Source organism: Bombina bombina, chromosome 4, assembly GCF_027579735.1.
Source record: "Bombina bombina isolate aBomBom1 chromosome 4, aBomBom1.pri, whole genome shotgun sequence".
Classification (NCBI taxonomy): domain Eukaryota; kingdom Metazoa; phylum Chordata; class Amphibia; order Anura; family Bombinatoridae; genus Bombina; species Bombina bombina.
The window spans coordinates 720,491,420-720,509,237 of record NC_069502.1 but is presented as its reverse complement, the minus strand read 5'-3'; the positions used below and the strand labels follow the sequence as shown (position 1 = coordinate 720,509,237).

At 41.0% G+C, this 17,818-nt stretch overlaps 1 protein-coding gene across 1 annotated transcript in view; it reads right to left on the bottom strand.

Moving 5' to 3' along the window:
• The window catches only part of PDE10A (phosphodiesterase 10A), a 768,738-nt gene that overhangs the window by 556,786 nt on the left and 194,134 nt on the right, over positions 1-17,818 (bottom strand). The gene's annotated exons all lie outside the window — the stretch shown is intronic.

Sequence of the window (17,818 nt, the reverse complement as noted above, 5' to 3'; positions counted from 1 at the left end):
ATTTTAAGCTGTTATTTGTCTTTATTTGCGGATTGTCTCTCTCAGGCTTTAATCTAAAAAAAATTGGCGATAACATCTATGGAAATTTACATTTCGTCTTTTTTTAACACGTCAATCTACTGTTTAACGTAATCCTTCTATGCCAAGTTTTATCATCTCCTAATTTCATGTTCTTGTGAGACCTTTTCCCATGCTGTATGTATTCTGTAAAGACTATTTTTAATGACCCAGCTTGCTGAAGAAGCCAGCATATATTGCCCTCTTGCATCATACATGGGTGAAAATTTTTTCTGATTTATCATAAGTGACATTATGCGCAAACAGTCCAATTAACACAGCATTGAATTTTTGTTCACTGTTGCTCTGCCATCTGTCATCTAGAATGACAAGAAGCAATTATTTTGACTACTGACCAGTTTATCACTTTTGTTGAGAGCTTTATGATGTTTACATATGCCCCAAATACCATCATGTTTGATAATACTCTCTTAATCTTTGTTATCTTTGCTGTCCTTAGCATAGTGGACAGGCTACCATATGCCAGTAAAATAAACATTCATATCTTTCAAGGAAGCTGTATCAAGAGTTTTCAGAAAGAAAATCGGCTGGCAAAAAAGGCATCAGTGTTGATCCATACAAGCATTTCTTAGAGTTAGTGTTGCAATTAAAACTCTGGAAAAAGAAGCAATATGAGGATGGTTTGATTTTTACCCAATGAATAATTGAGAACATAACCAATGCAATAAATATATATATACACATACACACACACAGGAAGGAAAGTTCACTACTAGTATTAATATATATATACATATACAGACAACTTGGATTCTCACTCAATTCCCTTAGGAGAGAAAAGTGCAGCTGGGTTGGTAGAAAGACAACCGTCCCTTTAAATGCAGCATAATCCGCTGCAGAGCTGATAGCAGTTCATAGAGTCACAGGATTAGCAGAAACAGTCTGTATAGGGACTACTCAGAGGACCTAGCGTAATGTATATTATAACAACGCTTATAGACATGTATATCTCCTACACAGCAGCGCTAGTGGATCAAAAATATATGAGCAGCCTGTGCTCTAACAGCCTATGGCTGTTTCCACTTACCGCTCTGCAGTGTGTCTGTGGTCAGTACTCTGAGTTCCCAAACATCCAGTTCCTCAGCTGCAATCTTCTGTCGCATACGTCGGCGTCTCGTCGAATAAGAGGCGTGTCCGGTCGCCAGTTCGGGCGTAGCCAAAGGGATATCCAAAAGGATTCTGAGCCCAGCTGCCTCTAAGACTGTAAAGTCACTAAAGAGTGAGAAGTTGAGCTCCCTTTGCCTCATGGCAGCCTGGCCAATATGTAATAGGAAGAAAACGATGAGATCCACAGGCAAAGTAAAAACAAATTACTTTATTAGATCCACTCACTTAAAAATATCCAGGAGGGTCCAGGGTGCATGCAGCAAAACATCACAGGCAAACTGAAGGCTGACATGTAATCACTGCTCAGTGAGCATAGCTCAGTGGAATTGACTATATATATATATATATATATATATATATATATATACACACATATATATATACACATATATATATATATATACATATACATATATATATACATATATATATATATACATATATATATATATATATATATATACATATATATATATACATATATATATATATATACACACACACACACACATACTTACATACACACAGTAAATATACATATATATATATATATATATATATATAAAATTTTATGGGGGTTGGTAATTTTTGTATTTATCATTTACATACACATGATTTATATATATATATATATATATATATATATATATATATATATATATATATATATATATATATATATATATATATATTTCATTAAAATTATGGGGGGAGATAAAAAACTGAAATTAAAATCCTCCATGTCTCAAAATTAAATCAATGTAAATATTTGCATAGGAAATTAGTACATCTAGGCAAGTATCCCCGCTCTCTTTTCCCCAGAAATTCTTAATATACAATGTTACCAATGCACAAGAGAATTGTGGGTAAGATATGCAAATTAGATATGCAAATTCTCAGTTTTTTTGCTTCAAAAATACTGTTTTGATACAGCGATCCTTTTAAACAGGATTATGACAGCAAACTAGAAATCACTCACTAGACAAGCCTGTTTCGTTCTTTTTGGAACTCATCAGTAGGAGATAGATTTCTGGTTGCTGCATTGGAAAAGCTATTTTCATGGTTAAGAACCTTCGTAAAAATTCTTGGGGCTGTAGCTAACCCAAAGGGAAGAGCTACAAACTGGTAATGCCCGTCTAGGAAGGCAAACCTGAGAAACCGATGATGATCTTTGTGTATCGGAATGTGAAGATAAGCATCCTTTAAATCCGTAGTCATGTATTGACCCTCCTGGATCATAGGTAGGATGGTACGAATAGTCTTCATCTTGAATGATGGAACTCTGAGGAATTTGTTTAAGATCTTTAGATCCAAAATTGGTCTGAAGGTTCCCTCTTTTTTGGGAACCACAAACAGGTTTGAGTAAAATCCCTGTCCCTCACGCATCTCCAGAGAAAAGCTAAGTATGCACTTCCTTAACGGGGGTCTGGACTTGCCAGACTTCAGGCTGTATAACTGGGCAGCCTTGATACGCTTGGTGGTGGACTGGCAGGTGGGCACTAATCACTTCTGTCAACCCGCTCTGGAGTAGGCAGTTCTAGGGAACATTTCCCTGGCATACCTGCCACACATTACAAATATGAAGTCAGTGAAGGCCTTGGGCCTCAATATGATTTTTACAGATCCCTTAAAAGCTTGGCACCAGGCTCACAAATTTCTGAAGAAATCATGCCATGCCTCAAACTATCTACCCTTTGTTAAAAATCCAGACTTCCCGGCGGGATCGGAAACACAGCCTTTCCTGATATGGGAGCAAAGAGGGCTGAGAACCCTTAAACAATTTCTGGACCCGCTATCGAAGGAGGTCAAAACCTTTGGGGCCTTACAACAGGAATTTGGCCTGCCAAGGACACACTTCTTTGCCTTCCTACAGGCGCCGCATGATATCACTGCTTTAATGAGAGACACCCCTGAGTTCTGGGAGGGTTCCCCCTTCCAGGTAACTCAGGCTCTGTATCGGATGGGGAGATTTTCTCTATCTGAAATTTACCGGTCACTCATATATCGACACTCGGAGAGAGTGCGGGATGGGCTTTGGATAGGTTGGTCCAGAGAAGGAGTCAGTGAAGTTTCGTGGGAAGACATTCGGACAGGGCTGGAGAGAACCAAGTTGGCCACCTTGTCTGCCAGGTTCAGGGAAACTCAGGTGCGCTTTCTTCATAGAGCATATCTCACTCCGAGGCATCTGGCTAAATGGGTACCAATGCACCCTAACGTGTGTGCACACTATATTTGGGAATGTCCAACAATCAGGCAATATTGGGGTAAAATACAGTACTGGATTAACCAAGCTCTGCAGATAAGACTCACACTCCTACCAGAAACTGTCATTTTCTTACACTGGGAATCACAGCACAAACGACAAGATGCAGTACTGAGTTTGATAATATTGTTAGCTAGAAAATGTATTCTAAACAAATGGATGGGGAGGAGAGGTCCCTCTTTTCAAGGCTTTAAGAACTTACTCAGAACACAGATATTCATTGAGCAAATGGATGTTCAAAATAGGCTGGGTCTTTTCTTGCGTAAGTGGTGCAGGCTTATACTTACCTTTGAACTAGAGATACAAAGGGAGATTCTGTTGCCATTTAAAGACTCAGCTGCATTCTTGGAGGGGGAGCTGAGGGGTGAGTGGGAACATATACTTACAGAACCGATGAACCTAGGATGAAAACTCTTTTCCTCTCCCCACTCTCCTCATTACCTCCCCCCGTACCCCCCCCCCCCCTTGTAATCTTCTCCTCCCTTTTTTTTTTTCCCCACCACCGCCAGGTCTTCTTCTGTTGGTTAACTTCACATTGAAGTCAGAAGTTAACTGTTGAGTTTTATTGTTTAGGTTAATATAGATAGGTATTAGTTAGGATTATTAAGAAAATGGAAACTGGATAGGTTGGGGCTAATCGGGCGTATAGCGGCATAGGATAATGCATCTAAAAAAAAAAAAAATTCATAATCCAAAACCACTGTATTGGATGTTCAGGATATGGACGTTAATTATACCACATGACTGTATTGATCTTTGTTGATACGCATTTGAATACATCACAGTAACTTGATTGTATTTGTTTTGCCCTAGCCAACGCTAATAAAAATGATACATGATAAAATCCCTCTCCCTGGTCCTCCTTTGGAACTGGATGGATCACTCCCATAACTAGGAGATCTTGTACACTGTGTAAGAATGCCTCTCTCTTTATCTGGTTTGCATATAATTGTGAAAGGTGAAATCTCCTTTTTGGGGGGGAAGCCTTGAAATCCAGAAGATATCCCTGGGATATAATTTCCAACGCCCAGGGATCCTGGACATCTCTTGCCCACACCTGGGCGAAGAGCGAAAGTCTGCCCCCTACTAGATCCGTTACCGGATAGGGGGCTATTCCTTCATGCTGTCTTAGAGGCAGCAGCAGGCTTTTTGGCCTGCTTACCTTTGTTCCAGGTCTGGTTAGGTCTCCAGACCGTCTTGGACTGAGCAAAAGTTCCCTCTTGTTTTGCATTAGAGGAAGCTGATGCCGCACTTGCCTTGAAGTTTCGAAAGGCACGAAAATTAGACTGTTTGGCCCTTGATTTGGACCTATCCTGAGGAAGGGCATGACCTTTTCCTCCAGTGATATCAGCAATAATCTCCTTCAAACCAGGCCCGAATAGGGTCTGCCCCTTGAAGGGAATGTTAAGCAGCTTAGACTTTGAAGTAACGTCAGCTGACCATGATTTAAGCCATAGCGCTCTGCGCGCCTGGATAGCAAAACCAGAATTCTTAGCCGTTAGTTTAGTCAAATGAATAATGGCATCAGAAACAGAAGAATTAGCTAGCTTAAGCGCTCTAAGCTTGTCAAGTATGTCATCCAATGGAGTCGCTACCTGTAAAGCCTCTTCTAGAGACACAAACCAGAATGCCGCAGCAGTAGTGACAGGAGCAATGCATGCAAGGGGCTGTAGGATAAAACCTTGTTGAATAAACATTTTCTTAAGGTAACCCTCTAACTTTTTATCCATTGGATCTAAGAAAGCACAACTGTCCTCGACAGGGATAGTAGTACACTTTGCTAGAGTAGAAACTGCTCCCTCCACCTTAGGAACTGTCTGCCATAAATCCCGTGTGGTGGCGTCTATTGGAAACATTTTTCTAAAAATAGGAGGGGGAGAGAACGGTACACCTGGTCTATCCCATTCCTTAGTAATAATTTATGTAAACCTTTTAGGTATTGGAAAAACATCAGTGCACACCGGCACTGCATAGTATTTATCCAGTCTACACAATTTCTCTGGCACTGCAATTGTATCACAGTCATTCAGAGCAGCTAAAACCTCCCTGAGTAACACGCAGAGGTGTTCAAGCTTAAATTTAAATGTAGAGATATCAGAATCAGGTTGCATCATCTTCCGTGAGTCAGAAACATCACCCACAGAAAGAAGCTCTCCTTCTTCAGCTTCTGCATATTGTGAGGCAGTATTAGACATAGCTCTTAAAGCGTCAGTATGCTCTGTATTTCGTCTAACTCCAGAGCTATCTCGCTTTCCTCTAAATTCAGGTAGTCTGGCTAATACCGCTGACAGTGTATTATCCATGACTGCCGCCATGTCTTGTAAAGTAAACGCTATGGGTGCCCTGGATGTACTTGGCGCCATTTGAGCGGGAGTCCCTTGAGCGGGAGTCAAAGGATCTGACACGTGGGGCGAGTTAGTCGGCATAACTTACCCCTCATCAGATTCCACTGGTGATAATTTTTTTAAAGACAGAATATGATCTTTATCGCTTAAAGTGAAATCAGTACATTTGGTACACATTCTAAGAGGGGGTTCCACCATGGCTTTTAAACATAATGAACAAGGAGTTTCCTCTATGTCAGACATGTTTGTACAGACTAGCAATGAGACTAACAAGTTTGGAAAACACTTTAAATCAAGTTAACAAGCAAATATAAGAAACGGTACTGTGCCTTTAATAGAAACAAATTTTGTCAGAATTTGAAAAACAGTAAAAAAAGGCAGTAAATCAAACGAAATTTGTACAGTGTGTATAATAAGCTAGCAGAGCATTGCACCCACTTGCAAATGGATGATTAATCCCTTAGTTCAAAAAACGGATCAAAAAAACAATATAAACTTTTTTTTAACAGTCACACCAACTGCCACAGCCTTGCTGTGGGCCTACCTTTCTCAACAAACGATTTTGGAAAGCCTAAGAGCCCTTTAGAGATGTCCTATAGCATTCAGGGGACTCCTGGAGGAAGCTGGATGTCTCAGTCTGTAAAAGTTACTGCACAAAAAAAGCGCTAAATTAGGCCCCTCCCACTCATAGTAACACAGTGGAAGGCCTCAGGAAACTGTTTCTAGGCAAATTTAAGCCAGCCATGTGGAAAAAACTAGGCCCCAATAAAGTTTTATCACCAAAGTATATATATAAAAACGTTTAAACATGCCAGCAAACGTTTTATATTGTAAATATAAAGGAGTATTACCTCAGAAAGTAAGCATGATACCAGTCACTATTAAATCACTGTATTCAGGCTTACCTTACACAAATTTGGTATCAGCAGCATTTTCTAGCAATCACATCTTCTAGAAAAAATCTTAACTGCACATACCTCATAGCAAGATAACCTGCACGTCATTCCCCCGCTGAAGTTACCTCTCTTTTCAGTCATGTGTGAGAACAGCAATGGATCTTAGATACAACCTGAAAAGATCATAGGAATCACAGGCAGATTCTTCTATTTTTCTGCCTATGACAAAATAGTACAACTCCGGTACCATTTAAAAATAACAAACTTTTGATTGAAGCAAGATAACAGCTACATTTCACCACTTTCCTGTTACTACCTCTATGCTTGTTGAGAGTTGCAAGAGAATGACTGGGTATCGCAGTTAGGGGAGGAGCTATATAGCAGCTCTGCTGTGGGTTATCCTCTTGCAACTTCCTGTTGGGAAGGAGAATATCCCACAAGTAATGGATGATCCGTGGACTGGATACACCTTACAAGAGAAAGCCCATGTGGAAGCCTCCGCTCTAGTAGAGTGAGCTGTAATTCTTTCAGGAGGCTGCTATCCAGCAGTCTCGTATGCCAAACGGATGATGCTTTTCAGCCAAAAGGCAAGAGAGGTAGCCGTAGTTTTTGGACCTCTACGTTTTCCAGAATAGACAACAAACAAAGAAGATGTTTGACGGAAATCTTTGGTCTCTTGCAAGTAAAACTTTAAAGCACGAACCACGTCCAAGTTGTGCAATAGACGCTCCTTCTTAGAGGAAGGATTAGGACACAGAGAAGGAACAACAATTTCCTGATTAATATTCTTATTAGTAACAACCTTAGGAAGGAATCCAGGTTTGGTACGCAAAACCACCTTATCAGCATGGAAAACAAGATAAGGCGAGTCGCATTGCTATGCAGATAGTTCAGAGACTCTTCGAGCCGAAGAGATAGCAACTAAAAACAAAACTTTCCAAGATAGGAGCTTAATATCTATGGAATGCATAGGTTCAAACGTAACCCCTTGAAGAACTTTAAGAACTAAATTCAAACTCCATGGCGGAGCAACAGGTTTAAACAGAGGCATGATTCTAACTAAAACCTGACTGAACATCTGGAACATCTGCCAGACGTTTGTGCAGTAGAATGGATAAAGCAGATATCTGTCCCTTTAAGGAACTAGCTGATAGCCCCTTCTCCAATCCTTCTTGGAGAAAGGACAAAATCCTAGGAATCCTGATCTTACTCCATGAGTAGCCTTTGGATTAGCACCAATAAAGATATTTACGCCATATCTTATGATAAATTTTCCTGGTGACAGGCTTTTGAGCCTGAATCAAGGTATCTATGACCGATTCAGAGAACCCCCGCTTGGATAAGATCAAGCGTTCAATCTCCAAGCAGTCAGTCGCAGAGAAACTAGATTTGGATGCTGGAACGGACCTTGAATCAGAAGGTCCTGTCTCAGTGGCAGAGTCCATGGTGGAAGAGATGACATGTCCACCAGGTCTGCATACCAAGTCAAAATCACTGAAGCTCTCTCCTGTTTGATTATGGCAATCAAACGAGGAAGGAGAGGAAATGGTGTAAACACATAAGCCAGGTTGAACGACCAGGGTACTGCTAGAGCATCTATCAGTACTGCCTGAGGATCCCTTGACCTGGACCCGTAACAAGGAAGTTTGGCATTCTGACGAGATGCCATCAGATCCAATTCTGGTGTGCCCCATTGCTGAATCAATTGTGCAAACACCTCCGGATGGAGTTCCCACTACCCCGGATGAAAAGTCTGACGACTTAGAAAATCCGCTTCCCAGTTCTCCACTCCTGGGATATAGATTGCTGATAGGTGGCAAGAGTGAGTCTCTGCCCATTGAATTATTTTGGTAACCTCTATCATCGCTAGAGAACTCTTTGTCCCCCCTTAAGATGATTGATATAGGCTACAGTCGTGATATTGTCCGACTGGAATCTTATGAATCTGGCCGACGCCAGCTGAGGCCACGCCTGAAGCGCTTTGAATATCGCTCTCAGTTCTAGAATATTTATTGGGAGGAGAGCCTCCTCCTGAGTACACAAACCCTGTGCTTTCAGGGAATTCCAGACTGCACCCCAGCCCAATAGGCTGGCGTCCGTCGTCACTATGATCCACGCTGGCCTGCGGAAACACATTCCCTTGGACAGATGATCCTGTGACAACCACCAAAGAAGAGAGTCTCTGGTCTCTTGGTCCAGATTTATCAGAGGAGATAAATCTGCATAATCCCCACTCCACTGTTTGAGCATGCAAAGTTGCAGTGGTCTGAGATGCAAGCGACCAAACGGAACTATGTCCATTGCCGCTACCATTAAGCCGATTACCGCCATACACTGAGCCACTGACGGCCGAGGAATGGAATGAAGAGCTCGGCAGATGGATACAATTTTTGATTTCCTGAACTTTGTCAGAAAAAATGTTCATGTCCACCGAATCTATCAGAATTCCCAGGAATGGAACTCTTGTGAGAAGGATAAATGAACTTTCTACGATCACCTTCCACCCGTGAGATCTTAGAAAAGCCAACACAATGTCCGTGTGAGACTTGGCTAGTTGGTAAGTTGACGCCTGGATTAAGATATCGTCCAGATAAGGGGCCACAGCTATGCCCCGCGGCTTTAGAACTGCCAGAAGGGACCCTAGCACCTTTGTGAAAGTTCTGGGATCCGTGGCCAACCCGAAGGGAAGAGCCACAAATTGGTAATGCTTGTCCAGAAAGGCGAACCTGAGGAACTGGTGATGATCTTTGTGGATAGGAATGTGTAGATACGCATCCTTTAAGTCCACGGTGGTCATATATTGACCCTCCTGGATCATCGGCAAAATAGTCCAAATGGTCTCCATCTTGAAGGATGGGACTCTGAGGAATTTGTTTAGGATCTTGAGATCCAAAATTGGTCTGAAGGTTCCCTCTTTTTTGGGAACCACAAGCAGATTGGAGTAGAACCCGTGCCCCTGTTCTGTTTTCGGAACTGGGCAGATCACTCCCATGCTATATAGGTCTTCTACACAGCGTAAGAACGCCTCTCTTTTTGTCTGGTTTACAGACAATTGAGAAAGATGGAATCTCCCCCTTGGAGGAGAATCTTTGAAATCTAGAAGATACCCCTGGGTTACTATTTCTAAAGCCCAGGAGTTCTGAACGTCTCTTGCCTGAGCGAAGAGAGAAAGTCTGCTCCCTACTAGATCCAATCCCGGATCGGGGTCTACCCCTTCATGCTGTCTTGGTGGCAGCAGCGGGCTTTTTGGCCTGTTTACCCTTGTTCTAAGTCTGGTTAGGTCTCCAGACTGACTTGGATTGAGCAAACAGGCAAGCCACTCTAAATCTAAAAGCATAATCCTCCTCTGCCGGAGGAATAGAAGTATCAAGCTCCGACCCAGAAGGTCCGAACTCAGAGAGGACCGCATCCCCAGATGACTGATCTGATACAACAGTCACCTTACGTGATGCTCCCTGGGCAGGAGTGCAAGGATTAACCCTCCACTTGCGCGATAACAGTACTAGGCAAGACAGCTGCAGACATGGCCATACGGAACTGCGCAGTAACGACTGGAGTAAAAATGCCCCCTCCAGGTGGAGGATTAGAGGTGTAAGGGGAAGCTGCATGTGTAGGGTCAGATGACTGTAGGGGACACGCTTTGCGGAACGGAGATTCCTCAGAGGCGGACGGCTCAGTGGCATCTAACATCTCAACATTGTTTGATGAAAAACATAATTTATGTAAGAACTTACCTGATAAATTCATTTCTTTCATATTAGCAAGAGTCCATGAGCTAGTGACGTATGGGATATACATTCCTACCAGGAGGGGCAAAGTTTCCCAAACCTCAAAATGCCTACAAATACACCCCTCACCACACCCACAAATCAGTTTAACGAATAGCCAAGAAGTGGGGTGATAAGAAAAAAGTGCGAAAGCATATAAAATAAGGAATTGGAATAATTGTGCTTTATACAAAAAAATCATAACCACCACAAAAAAGGGCGGGCCTCATGGACTCTTGCTAATATGAAAGAAATGAATTTATCAGGTAAGTTCTTACATAAATTATGTTTTCTTTCATGTAATTAGCAAGAGTCCATGAGCTAGTGACGTATGGGATAATGACTACCCAAGATGTGGATCTTTCCACGCAAGAGTCACTAGAGAGGGAGGGATAAAATAAAGACAGCCAATTCCTGCTGAAAATAATCCACACCCAAAATAAAGTTTAATGAAAAACATAAACAGAAGATTCAAACTGAAACCGCTGCCTGAAGTACTTTTCTACCAAAAACTGCTTCAGAAGAAGAAAATACATCAAAATGGTAGAATTTAGTAAAAGTATGCAAAGAGGACCAATTTGCTGCTTTGCAAATCTGATCAACCGAAGCGTCATTCCTAAACGCCCAGGAAGTAGAAACTGACCTAGTAGAATGAGCTGTAATCCTTTGAGGCGGAGTTTTACCCGACTCGACATAGGCATGATGAATTAAAGATTTCAACCAAGATGCCAAAGAAATGGCAGAAGCTTTCTGGCCTTTTCTAGAACCGGAAAAGATAACAAATAGACTAGAAGTCTTTCGGAAAGACTTAGTAGCTTCAACATAATATTTCAAAGCTCTAACAACATCCAAAGAATGCAACGATTTCTCCTTAGAATTCTTAGGATTAGGACATAATGAGGGAACCACAATTTCTCTACTAATGTTGTTGGAATTCACAACCTTAGGTAAAAATTCGAAAGAAGTTCGCAACACCGCCTTATCCTGATGAAAAATCAGAAAAGGAGACTCACAAGAAAGAGCAGATAATTCAGAGACTCTTCTGGCAGAAGAGATCGCCAAAAGGAACAAAACTTTCCAAGAAAGTAATGTCCAATGAATGCATGGGTTCAAAGGGAGGAGCTTGAAGAGCCCCCAGAACCAAATTCAAACTCCAAGGAGGAGAAATTGACTTAATGACAGGTTTTATACGAACCAAAGCTTGTACAAAACAATGAATATCAGGAAGATTAGCAATCTTTCTGTGAAAAAGAACAGAAAGAGCAGAGATTTGTCCTTTCAAAGAACTTGCGGATAAACCTTTATCTAAACCATCCTGAAGAAACTGTAAAATTCTCGGAATTCTAAAAGAATGCCAAGAAAAATTATGAGAAAGACACCAAGAAATATAAGTCTTCCAGACTCTATAATATATCTCTCTAGATACAGATTTACGAGCCTGTAACATAGTATTAATCACAGAGTCAGAGAAACCTCTTTGACCAAGAATCAAGCGTTCAATCTCCATACCTTTAAATTTAAGGATTTGAGATCTTGATGGAAAAAAAGGACCTTGCGACAGAAGGTCTGATCTTAGCGGAAGAGTCCACGTATGGCAAGAGGCCATCCGGACAAGATCCGCATACCAAAACCTGTGAGGCCATGCCGGAGCTACCAGCAGAACAAACGAGCATTCCTTCAGAATCTTGGAGATTACTCTTGGAAGAAGAACTAGAGGCGGAAAGATATAGGCAGGATGATACTTCCAAGGAAGTGATAATGCATCCACTGCTTCCGCCTGAGGATCCCGGGATCTGGACAGATACCTGGGAAGTTTCTTGTTTAGATGAGACGCCATCAGATCTATTTCTGCAAGCTCCCACATTTGAACAATCTGAAGAAATACCTCTGGGTGAAGAGACCATTCGCCCCGGATGCAACGTTTGGCGACTGAGATAATCCGCTTCCCAATTGTCTACACCTGGGATATGAACCGCAGAGATTAGACAGGAGCTGGATTCCGCCCAAACCAGAATTCAAGATACTTCTTTCATAGCCAGAGGACTGTGAGTCCCTCCTTGATGATTGATGTATGCCACAGTTGTGACATTGTCTGTCTGAAAACAAATGAACGATTCTCTCTTCAGAAGAGGCCAAGACTGAAGAGCTCTGAAAATTGCACGTAGTTCCAAAATATTGATCGGTAATCTCACCTCCTGAGATTCCCAAACTCCTTGTGCCGTCAGAGACCCCCACACAGCTCCCCAACCTGTAAGACTTGCATCTGTTGAAATTACAGTCCAGGTCGGAAGAACAAAAGAAGCCCCCTGAATTAAACGATGGCGATCTGTCCACCACGTTAGAGAGTGTCGTACAATCGGTTTTAAAGATATTAATTGAGATATCTTTGTGTAATCCCTGCACCATTGATTCAGCATACAGAGCTGAAGAGGTCGCATGTGAAAACGAGCAAAGGGGATCGCGTCCGATGCAGCAGTCATAAGACCTAGAATTTCCATGCATAAGGCTACCGAAGGGAATGATTGTGACTGAAGGTTTCGACAAGCTGAAATCAATTTTAGACGTCTCTTGTCTGTCAAAGACAGAGTCATGGACACTGAATCTATCTGGAAACCCAGAAAGGTTACCCTTGTCTGAGGAATCAATGAACTTTTTAGTGAATTGATCCTCCAACCATGATCTTGAAGAAACAACACAAGTCGATTCGTATGAGATTCTGCTAAATGTAAAGACTGAGCAAGTACCAAGATATCGTCCAAATAAGGAAATACCACAATACCCTGTTCTCTGATTACAGACAGAAGGGCACCGAGAACCTTTGTAAAAATTCTTGGAGCTGTAGCTAGGCCAAACGGCAGAGCCACAAACTGGTAATGCTTGTCCAGAAAAGAGAATCTCAGGAACTGATAATGATCTGGATGAATCTGAATATGCAGATATGCATCCTGTAAATCTATTGTGGACATATAATGCCCTTGTTGAACAAAAGGCAAGATAGTCCTTACAGTTACCATTTTGAACGTTGGTATCCTTACATAACGATTCAATATTTTTAGATCCAGAACTGGTCTGAAGGAATTCTCCTTCTTTGGTACAATGAAGAGATTCGAATAAAACCCCAGCCCCTGTTCCAGAACTGGAACTGGCATAATTACTCCAGCCAACTCTAGATCTGAAACACATTTCAGAAATGCTTGAGCTTTCACTGGATTTACTGGGACACGGGAAAGAAAAAATCTCTTTGCAGGAGGTCTTATCTTGAAACCAATTCTGTACCCTTCTGAAATAATGTTCTGAATCCAAAGATTGTGAACAGAATTGATCCAAATTTCTTTGAAAAAACGTAACCTGCCCCCTACCAGCTGAGCTGGAATGAGGGCCGCACCTTCATGTGGACTTAGAAGCTGGCTTTGCTTTTCTAGAAGGCTTGGATTTATTCCAGACTGGAGATGGTTTCCAAACTGAAACTGCTCCTGAGGTTGAAGGATCAGGCTTTTGTTCTTTGTTGAAACGAAAGGAACGAAAACGATTATTAGCCCTGTTTTTACCCTTAGATTTTTTATCCTGTGGTAAAAATGTTCCTTTCCCACCAGTAACAGTTGAGATAATAGAATCCAACTGAGAACCAAATAATTTGTTACCCTGGAAAGAAATGGAAAGTAGAGTCGATTTAGAAGACATATCAGCATTCCAAGTTTTAAGCCATAAAGCTCTTTTAGCTAAAATAGCTAGAGACATAAACCTGACATCAACTCTGATAATATCAAAAATGGCATCACAGATAAAATTATTAGCATGTTGAAGAAGAATAATAATATTATGAGAATCATGATCTGTTACTTGTTGCGCTAAAGTTTCCAACCAAAAAGTTGAAGCTGCAGCAACATCAGCCAATGATATAGCAGGTCTAAGAAGATTACCTGAACACAGATAAGCTTTTCTTAGAAAGGATTCAATTTTCCTATCTAAAGGATCCATAAAGGAAGTACCATCTGACGTAGGAATAGTAGTACGTTTAGCAAGGGTAGAAATAGCCCCATCAACTTTAGGGATTTTGTCCCAAAATTCTAATCTGTCAGACGGCACAGGATATAATTGCTTAAAACGTTTAGAAGGAGTAAATGAATTACCCAAATTATTCCATTCTCTGGAAATTACTTCAGAAATAGCACCAGGAACAGGAAAAACTTCTGGAATAACCACAGGAGATTTAAAGACCTTATCTAAACGTTTAGATTTAGTATCAAGAGGACCAGAATCCTGAATTTCTAAAGCAATTAGTACTTCTTTAAGTAAAGAACGAATAAATTCCATTTTAAATAAATATGAAGATTTATCAGCATCAACCTCTGAGACAGAATCCTCTGAACCAGAAGAGTCATTAGAATCAGAATGATGATGTTCATTTAAAAATTCATCTGTATAAAGAGAAGTTTTAAAAGATTTTTTATGTTTACTAGAAGGAGGAATAACAGACATAGCCTTCTTGATGGATTCAGAAACAAAATCTCTTATGTTATCAGGAACATTCTGAACATTAGATGTTGATGGAACTGCAACAGGTAATGGTACATTACTACAGGAAATATTATCTGCATTAACAAGTTTGTCATGACAATTAATACAAACAACAGCTGGAGGAACAGCTACCAAAAGTTTACAGCAGATACACTTAGCTTTGGTAGTTCCAGCACCAGACAGCGATTTTCCTGAAGTATCTTCTGACTCAGATGCAACGTGAGACATCTTGCAATATGTAAGAGAAAAAACAACATATAAAGCAAAATTGATCAAATTCCTTAAATGACAGTTTCAGGAATGGGAAAAAATGCCAAGGAACAAGCTTCTAGCAACCAGAAGCAAAGAAAAATGAGACTTAAATAATGTGGAGACAAAAGCGACGCCCATATTTTTTTAGTGCCAAATAAGACGCCCACATTATTTGGCGCCAAAAATGACGCCACGTCCGGAACGCCGCCTTTTTTGGCGCAAAAGAACGTCAAAAATGACGCAACTTCCGGCGACACGTATGACGCCGGAAACAGAAAAGATTTTTTGCGCCAAAAAAGTCCGCGCCAAGAATGACGCAATAAAATAAAGCATTTTCAGCCCCCGCGAGCCTAACAGCCCACAGGGAAAAAAGTCAAATTTTTAAGGTAAGAAAAATAATTGATTCAAGTGCATTATCCCAAATATGAAACTGACTGTCTGAAAATAAGGAATGTTGAACATCCTGAGTCAAGGCAAATAAATGTTTGAATACATATATTTAGAACTTTATTAAAAAAGTGCCCAACCATAGCTTAGAGTGTCACAGAAAATAAGACTTACTTACCCCAGGACACTCATCTACATGTTTGTAGAAAGCCAAACCAGTACTGAAACGAAAATCAGCAGAGGTAATGGTATATATATATATAAGAGTATATCGTCGATCTGAAAAGGGAGGTAAGAGATGAATCTCTACGACCGATAACAGAGAACCTATGAAATAGACCCCGTAGAAGGAGATCACTGCATTCAAAATAGGCAATACTCTCCTCACATCCCTCTGACATTCACTGCACGCTGAGAGGAAAACCGGGCTCCAACCTGCTGCGGAGCGCATATCAACGTAGAATCTAGCACAAACTTACTTCACCACCTCCATAGGAGGCAAAGTTTGTAAAACTGATTTGTGGGTGTGGTGAGGGGTGTATTTGTAGGCATTTTGAGGTTTGGGAAACTTTGCCCCTCCTGGTAGGAATGTATATCCCATACGTCACTAGCTCATGGACTCTTGCTAATTACATGAAAGAAACACCCTAATGCGGGATACGGAACATAATTGAGAGGGCTGGACTACCCAGGCCTCCTCGCAATATACACAGGTATCAAATTCTGTCGCAGAGGGATCACCCTCTAAAATATCAGAATCCTCCATAACTATGGTAACCCTATTCAAATCAGAGAAAAACTGGCACCTTAAACCCCCAATGGCTGGGGCACTCACCACCTCCTATGACCCAGACAGAATAGAGAAAGCTCGCTCCTCTCCATAGTCACTCGGTCAGGAATAGGAAATGGAAACCGTGACCCCACCCGGACACACGGTACCCCATGCAGGACCGCCCCTGCTAAAGGAAAAGAGCGCCAAGCTAAATAGAACTATGCAGCTCTCAAGAAAATAACCTGTACCTTCCGTATAAGCCTATGAGCCCAAAAAACATCCCGCACACAGAAAGCAGCAAAAATCACATAAACCAATATAATTAAACCCCACTGTTCAACAATCCCCCTCAGGAGATAATAACCATTGATTCCAAAAAAAAAAAAAAGGAGTCCCACTGAGACCCTGACTTCTAGCGTTAACATGTGTGTAAAAAAATGAAACTATCTTACCGGAATCTATGCCGTGGAACAGAAACACAGTACTTCAAGTGTGACAGATTGTAGCATCGCTTCTGACATGGACTTTAGTGGCTAAAAAGCAGGCAGTGAAACTCGTCAACGCTGATTGCTTAGGAGCTGTTAACATGAGTCTGGATGGGTTTGCAGAAAGACTCTCCCTGCATCTCCAGACTCTAACTTTCTACTTAAAACTCCAGTCCCGTATCGAAGGGTACACACCCTTCCTAAGGAACTACTCCGAAATCTTCTGACACTTCTCTGCCAACCTCCTGTGAAGAAAGGCAAAAAATGACTGGGGGATGAGGGAAGTGGGGGAGGTATTTAAGCCTTTGGCTGGGGTGTCTTTGCTTCCTCCTGGTGGCCAGGTTCAGTATTTCCCACAAGTAATTAATGCAGCTGTGGACTCTCCCTGTATTAAGAAGGAAAATCTTTAACTTCATTTTAGAAGCCCAAAAAATAAAAAGAAACTGCAGATCTACTAAAGACATTAATTTGAAACTTAAAGGCTATTTATTTAGTCCGTGCATTGAACACCTAATTATTTTGCCAGAATGCCTTTGTAACATTTAAAATACTTTAAGAACCATAAATTCACCAATGTTGCATAGTAGAAGCCTGTTTGATTGCTATAATATAATATTTGAAACTGCATTAAATTGCACTGAAAGTTAGTAGAAAGAAGAAAGCTCTCTTCTTTATCAGTAGATGTCTCCACACCTAGACTGGATTTAGCTTCTGTATTTATACATACAGGATTAGTTTTAAATATGAAGGGTTTGAACGGGAGTTAAAGATTTAAAAGTATGAACGATGGATATTGTTTCAAGCATTATAACAGCTTTGTATAGATATTGATGTGACAAGCTATTTTGCAGTCCAATTTTTCGGTTTTGAAGAGAGCTTGTCCCTTCACACGTTATATGTTCCTTTTTTTATCCATCACTTTTCCTTTCTTTCTAAAAGACATCCGTG